Below are 6,554 nucleotides of genomic sequence, written 5' to 3'. Positions count from 1 at the left end.
ACCCCTTCACCTACAGTCTGAGGAATAAAGACATAAACAAGGCTCTGGAAACTACACAAGGGTCCATTGCTCTGGAGCTAAGGAAGCACTGATAATTGTAGGACTCCAATGCCTGGGTCAGAAATCCTGATTCCATGACCAAATTGTGAAAGTAGAATTTTCTTCTTAATTTTGGTCCCTGGAGTTGGTGTTACTCTAATTTCCACCCGTCTAACTTAAGCAACTTGCTCTTTACACCTTCTGCTCTCTTCGGTATCTTTCCTTCCCTTTCCTGCTTTCCCAAAGACTTTCCAAACACAGAAACAGTTGGAATTCACCATTGTCTCATGGGATGGTAGGCTATCTTAAGAATAAGTTCTCTACACACGATGTGTTCATACTGAGTAGATTCTTGTTTGTTTTACTGAAAAACATGTTATGTGTTTTGTTACTCCCATAGTGAGACTACAGCTGGCAACTGAGGTCATTTACTGAGTGTAGGTTAAGAAAATTGAGGCCGCTGTCTTTCTCCTTTTTCCTCTTCATTCTTGGGTGTATCACTAATGGCTCTTCCTGATAGCGGGACTTAATACATCTGCGTGTTTGCTAACTGGTCATTGGCTTTGATTCTCTCCTTTAGGGTCCTGTTTCTCTTTCAGATCCAAGTGTCTCCCTCAACCAGTGCACAACAGGCGCCTTCTGGAATCTACTCCATCATGTTCATTAGCAGATGTGATTATTCTCATCTATCAATTATGAAACCATATCAATATCTAATGAAGAACAGGAGAGTAGGGTTATTTTAAAAAGATTCATTTATTTATTTGAAAAGCAGACATAGAGAGGTCTTCCATCAGCTGGTTCACTCCCCAAAGAGCTGCAATGGCTGGAGCTGCACCAATCTGAAGCTAGGAGCCAGGAGCTTCTTCCGGGTCTCCCACATGGGGAGAGTGGCCCAAACACTTGGGCCATCTTCACTGCTTTCCCAAGCCATAGCAGTGCTGGATTGGAAGTGGAGCAGCTGGGACTCAAACCAACGCTCATATGGGATGCTGGCACCACAGGCAGAGGGTTAGCCCACGTCTCAGCGCCGGCCCCACCGAGCTGGTTCTGACGTCACACCTCTGCCTGCCCTGTGCTGTCCTCAGTGCATCGGTGGTGTAGTTGTGCACAGATGTCTCTGGTCTGAACGCCAGTGCATTTGGCGCATAAGCGTCTCTGGACCCAATTGCAACTGCGTGCAGCACCCAGAACTGTGCCCCCGAAACAGCTGTTTGGTAGAGGAGGTCTCTTCCTCCGCATCCCCTGGACTGGGGGTGAACGCAGCCAACGCAAAGGAGCAGCTCTATGCGACCCCGCTGACCACTGCCCAGGACAGGCAGAAGCCAGGTCCTGCTGGGCTCCAAGTCACATGGAAGATGCCAAATCCGGGGGACAGGTCCTGAGAGACACTGTGAGTCATTACCGCTGTGACGTCCCGGCGTTTCCTGCTCTTCCTAATGCCGGACCTTCCTACACCCAACTTCCTGCTCCCGTCAGCGCGGCCTGAGGGTCCTCAGATGAACCAGACCGGGGCGGCGGCGGGAGGGGGGGGGTCTCCTCGGGCCAGGCCTGCCAGGCCTCCCTGGCGGTGCTGGGGGCCGCGCCCCTCAGGGGGGGTCAGCCACGCAGGGCGACGCCTGCTTCCGGTCGCCCACAGCCTCCTCCACGGCGCTGCCACGAGCAGAGGAGCCCCCGCCGCAGCCCCGCGCCCAGCTCTGCTCCCGCCCTGGACTCCGCCTTCGAATTTGCCCGGAGCGCGGTCAGTGGCGCCGCGCGCCCTCTGACCTGGAAGCGCTCGGCGGTGGGGCCGCTCCCGGCGCGGCGCCCCCTCCCCACCAGAGCGGCCGCCGTGGGCCAGAAGCACGGGACAGGGCAGCGCTCCTGGGCGAGGGTGAGGCGGCTGCGCTTGTTAAGGCGCCGGGGGGCGTTAGGAGCGCGGGTCCGGCACGGGGCGGGGTGAGGAGTGGTCCCGGGGTGGTGGGCGGGGCCCGGGGGCTGAGGGGGTTCTGAGGGGATGGGCGGGTCCCAGGCACAGTAGCCAGGGTGAGTCCCAGGATAGTGGGCTTGGCCCAGGGGTTGAGGGGGGTGAGGTCCTTGCTGGGTGGTGGGCAGGGCCCCGGGCACAGGTGCAGAGGTGGGTCCTGGAGTGATGGGCGGGGTTCCAGGTATGGGCTTTACAGAGCCCCGGTTAGTGGGTGAGGGGGGTCCTGGTGGATGGGGCAGGGGGCTTAAAGGGTCCTGGTATGGTGGGCTGGGTCCGGGAGCTTAGGGGTCCCAACTAGGTGATGGAGGGGGCCCTGGGCAGGAGACTTACAGGGTCCCAGGATAGTGGGTGAAGGGGGTCCTGGCTGGATGTGGCCATGGTCACAGGTATGGGGCTTAGAGGGTCTTGTGGTAGTGGGCGGGGCCCAGGGGCTGGGGTTGGTTCCTGGGCAGGGACCTGAGGCGATTCTAGGGAGGTGGGTGGGGTCCTGGGGACTGAAGCTGAGGCATGTCCCTGGATGGTGGGCAGGGTCCCAGGTGTTGGGCTTAGAGGGTCCAGATAGTGGGTGGAGCCCCAGCACGGGGGTTGGAGATGAGGCTGCCCCAGCGTTCCGTGTGGAATCCTGGACATAGGAGCTGAGTGGAGTCCAAGGTTGATGAGTGGGGCCTGGTAACTCAGGGGTTCCTGGCTGGATGGTAGCTGGTGTTTAGGGGCCCAGGGACTCCTAGGGAGGTGGGTGGGTCCCAGACACTTGGTGAAGGTGGGCCTTTCAAATAGAAGGACTATATTTTTGCCTTCTCTTTAATCCTAAAGTTGATTGGGTGCATGTCCTAACTTACTGGAATTGCTTTCAGAGTCTCAATTGCTTCTCTGCACCGGGGCAAATGGCAGGCTTGTGGGGGAGCTCCTGGCCGTTGGCTGGTGGTAGGCTCAGCTCCTTGCCATTGGCTGGTGGTAGGCTCAGTTCCTGGCAGTTGGCTGGTGGTAGGCTGAACTCCAGAACGTTGGCTGTTTCCAGAGCTAGACTATTTCCCTCCTTCTGACAAAATTTTGATACTCACTTTATGATGATCTTGTTATGCAACCATATGGAGAGCATATTCTTTTCTTGTTTCTATTCTCAGTAACTTGGAATTTTTCACACCCATTCATCTACTCAGCATTACCCCATGAAATCTTCAATTTCCTTTCTGTTCTGGGTAGTGGATCCCTCCCCATCTTTCATATAATACCATTAATTAGTGGTATTTGAATGTGCCCACACTCAAAAAATGCCATTGATATATTTCAATATTGATATATTTTATCTGTGCAAACATTCCAAACAATTTTTCCAATATGATTTTGGAACAATCCACGTAGAACAATCTTTTGGCTCTCTACCACTCAGTGTGATTTTCACACCCATTCAATGACTCTCTGTTTTCATTTTCTTTGTGTTTCTGGGACATTCCATTTTCTTTATATTTTGGTGACCTTAGCTGATCCATATTTAAAACAGAGCATTTTAAAGGAAACAGCATTAGGACTGCTAGGCAGCAAGGATCCAAACTAGCTTTTAGTAAGCCCTCAAACACTGACTGTAAGCCTGTGGTTCTTCCTCATTATGTAATTGTTAATGCTTTTCCTCACTCGGTTGCAATGGACATGTTTGATTCCATGTGCCTTTCCATTTGGGAAAAGCACTGTTGAACACGTATTTGTCTGGAACAACTACTTCGAATTTCTTTCTTTGTGTCCAGCCCTCTGGTGTGACATTCTTTCTGCTTTTCTTCCTGAGAACACCCACGCAATGTTTTCATGTTCACGTGGAGTTTTCAGAGGGCCAGCTTCACTTCTGGCTCATCTTCTCCTGATGCAGACCCCCGCCCCCTCTAACGTACCTTGAGCACTCATATGGAGTTCCAGGCTTCTGGCTTTAGCTTGGCTTGGCCCTAGTTGTTGTATTTGGGTGAGAAAATTGGTAGCTGGAACTCTATCTCTATCTCTTTCTCTACCTCATTGTCAATTGGTGTTTCAAGGAAATGTAAACAAATAGGCATTTAAAAAACCCATTCTGTCCTCTGTAGTTCCTAGTGGCATATATTTTGTGCACTGTTTTACTGAAAATATTTTGTGACTGAGTGTCCCATTCCAGCTCTGAACTCACCTGACCCAGCACCTCAGATTTGACTCTGCCATTGGGCCACTTCCAGATACCACCAGAACAGGGCTTGGGGTTGTGTGGCAGAAGCAGGAAGCAGTCACCTGCTGACTGGACCTCATGTAGGCCAGTCTACTGAAAAAGATTTTGGAGGAAGTCAAACATCTCACACTTTGAAACAGATGCCCAGAAGATAAACCGTCTGCTTATCTCACACACAAAATATATATGACTACATAATATCTGTTTATATTCCTTCAGGGCTTGGCAATTGGTTGCTGTTCAGCTCTGTCATGTGGAGAATCATTTTATAAACAAGTGAATGGAGGTTATAAGGCTGCTGGGACCCATGCAAGGACTTGGAGAGCTATCGTGTGAACACCACCATTGCAACCCAGTATACTACTAATTACTTACAAATGATGACATCCCAAGAGAGATGCCAGATGGCCTTCCTTTCCTCAATACTGGATACAACAGATTATATTGGTACAAGTTATTCCTGGGGAGGCTCTTGCTATCAACACTAAAGATGGGAACATTCAGAATATTCAATGGGCTGCCTATGTGCCTCTGATGTCACCAAGTGGTACTCTGCCACCTATATATCTTCCTCCTGGTTACATGTCTCAGGTGGAGGAAGACAATGGGATTCATAAAATCCACATTGTGCCTCAGACAATGTCATGTGTCCACACAAGTTTGATGCAAGTACCAGAGTTCATACTATCATTCTCTCCTATGTATCCACAGGCCCTGCACTGATGCATTCTTCAAATCAAGGAAAATTTCCCCAACCTTATGTCCCACAGCCCACATCACAGCAGCTGAGGCCACCACCACCAGCAACATTTATGTACCAGCAGAATAGTGGTAGGATATGAATTTCCTAAATAGTATATATTTTTAGTTTATTAAAATTAACACATTTAGACATTTATTAAAATGTCAAAGGAGGAAAACAATAACATTTCAAGGAATTTGGAGATTTCATGCAGCTATGTAAGGACTGATGATAATCCTTGGGTCTAAGGTTTTTGTATTGTGCAAAATACAAGTGTGTGTGTGTGTGTATACATATATATGATGTATTTTGATATAGCAGTGTCAAAATTCAGGACCTCAATAGCAACCAAGTGCTACAGATTGCACAGCATGATACTCCTATTAGAAGCAAACATTTGATCAAAACCCCAGTCTACAGTTGCATGATGTGTGATGACCAGTAGCTTGGATGAGACTCTCAAGTTTTGGGATACCTGTTCACCAAATGCTATGGTGATGTTGCAACACCCTGAAGAGTTTTACTGTACAGATGTGATACAGTATGACCATGGTAGCAACTGTGGAGACAGGCTGATTATCAGTAAGAGAATCAATCTTCTGAATTCAGGGGAATTGAGAACTCCACTGAAACATCAGTGTTGATGTGTGGCTATTTTTATAAACAAACAGAACAAGCCAACTGGTTTTGCCCTGGGAAATATTGCATGGAGAGTTGCTATTCATTATATCAATCTTGTAAATCCAGCCAAAGATAACTGCATCTCTAAATGTCATCTATCCAATGGAATCAACACTTCAGTGCCTCAACTTTGGCACCCTTGCAACTAGGGGACCTGTTTTGTCAATTATGGGACGAATATGCCAGAAGAAAACTAAAAGCTTCAGGACAGCTCAATCACAGAGCAACTTGCTGACTCAATCACAATGGAAACAGCCCTGCCTATCCTTGCAGCTATGACTGGTCCAAGGGACATGCGGTTTTTAATCCCTCAAAGAAAGACTGCATTTTCCTGCATAAGGGAGCAGAAGAGCTACAGCTTAGAGGTCAGAGGCATCAGAATGTTCAGAATTGTTCACACCTCTCTGTGCACATTTGAGTACCATGATTGGATGGCTATCATCCATGGAAGTTCATAGATGTTCATGGAGTTCATCCTGGGAAATAACGATGTCATTGTTCACCAGCCAATCAGTGACTCCTTCTCTCCATTACACGCCTGCTATAGGGATTTTCTGAAATTCCAAAGAGATAGAAGTTACTATAAAAGTTAGATTTCTGTGGGCAATTCCAGAGACTGTGTCATGCTTATTCAACAACGTATATATTCAAAATTATTGGAAAAGAGCCTATGGACCCTGTACTTTGTTATAAAATATTTGAGGATTAAAAGGAACAACAAAGTTTGAGCACAACCAGGTCAAGTCAGATACAACTACCACCCTCCAACTCCACCCCTCCCAACCAAAAACAAATGAAAACCACACAGGTCCCCATCTGCCAACAGTGGAATCCTCATGCCCTGTAGGTGAGTTCTCAGGGCTCCCCATTTCTTTCACTCACTTTAACTCTGTAGATCAACAGAAGTTACCCTTCTGGAGAACAGAGGGGATGAATCCCCC

General features: G+C 48.6%; 1 pseudogene; it reads left to right on the top strand.

Annotated features, from left to right (window-relative positions):
• Positions 1-5,245: 5,245 nt before the first annotated feature.
• LOC133749297 (mRNA export factor-like) lies at positions 5,246-6,031 on the top strand (annotated as a pseudogene).
• Positions 6,032-6,554: the final 523 nt, after the last annotated feature.

Source organism: Lepus europaeus, chromosome 20, assembly GCF_033115175.1.
Source record: "Lepus europaeus isolate LE1 chromosome 20, mLepTim1.pri, whole genome shotgun sequence".
NCBI classification, from domain to species: Eukaryota; Metazoa; Chordata; class Mammalia; order Lagomorpha; family Leporidae; genus Lepus; species Lepus europaeus.
The sequence above is the reverse complement of the archived record's forward strand: the minus strand, read 5'-3'. Positions and strand labels throughout refer to the sequence as shown.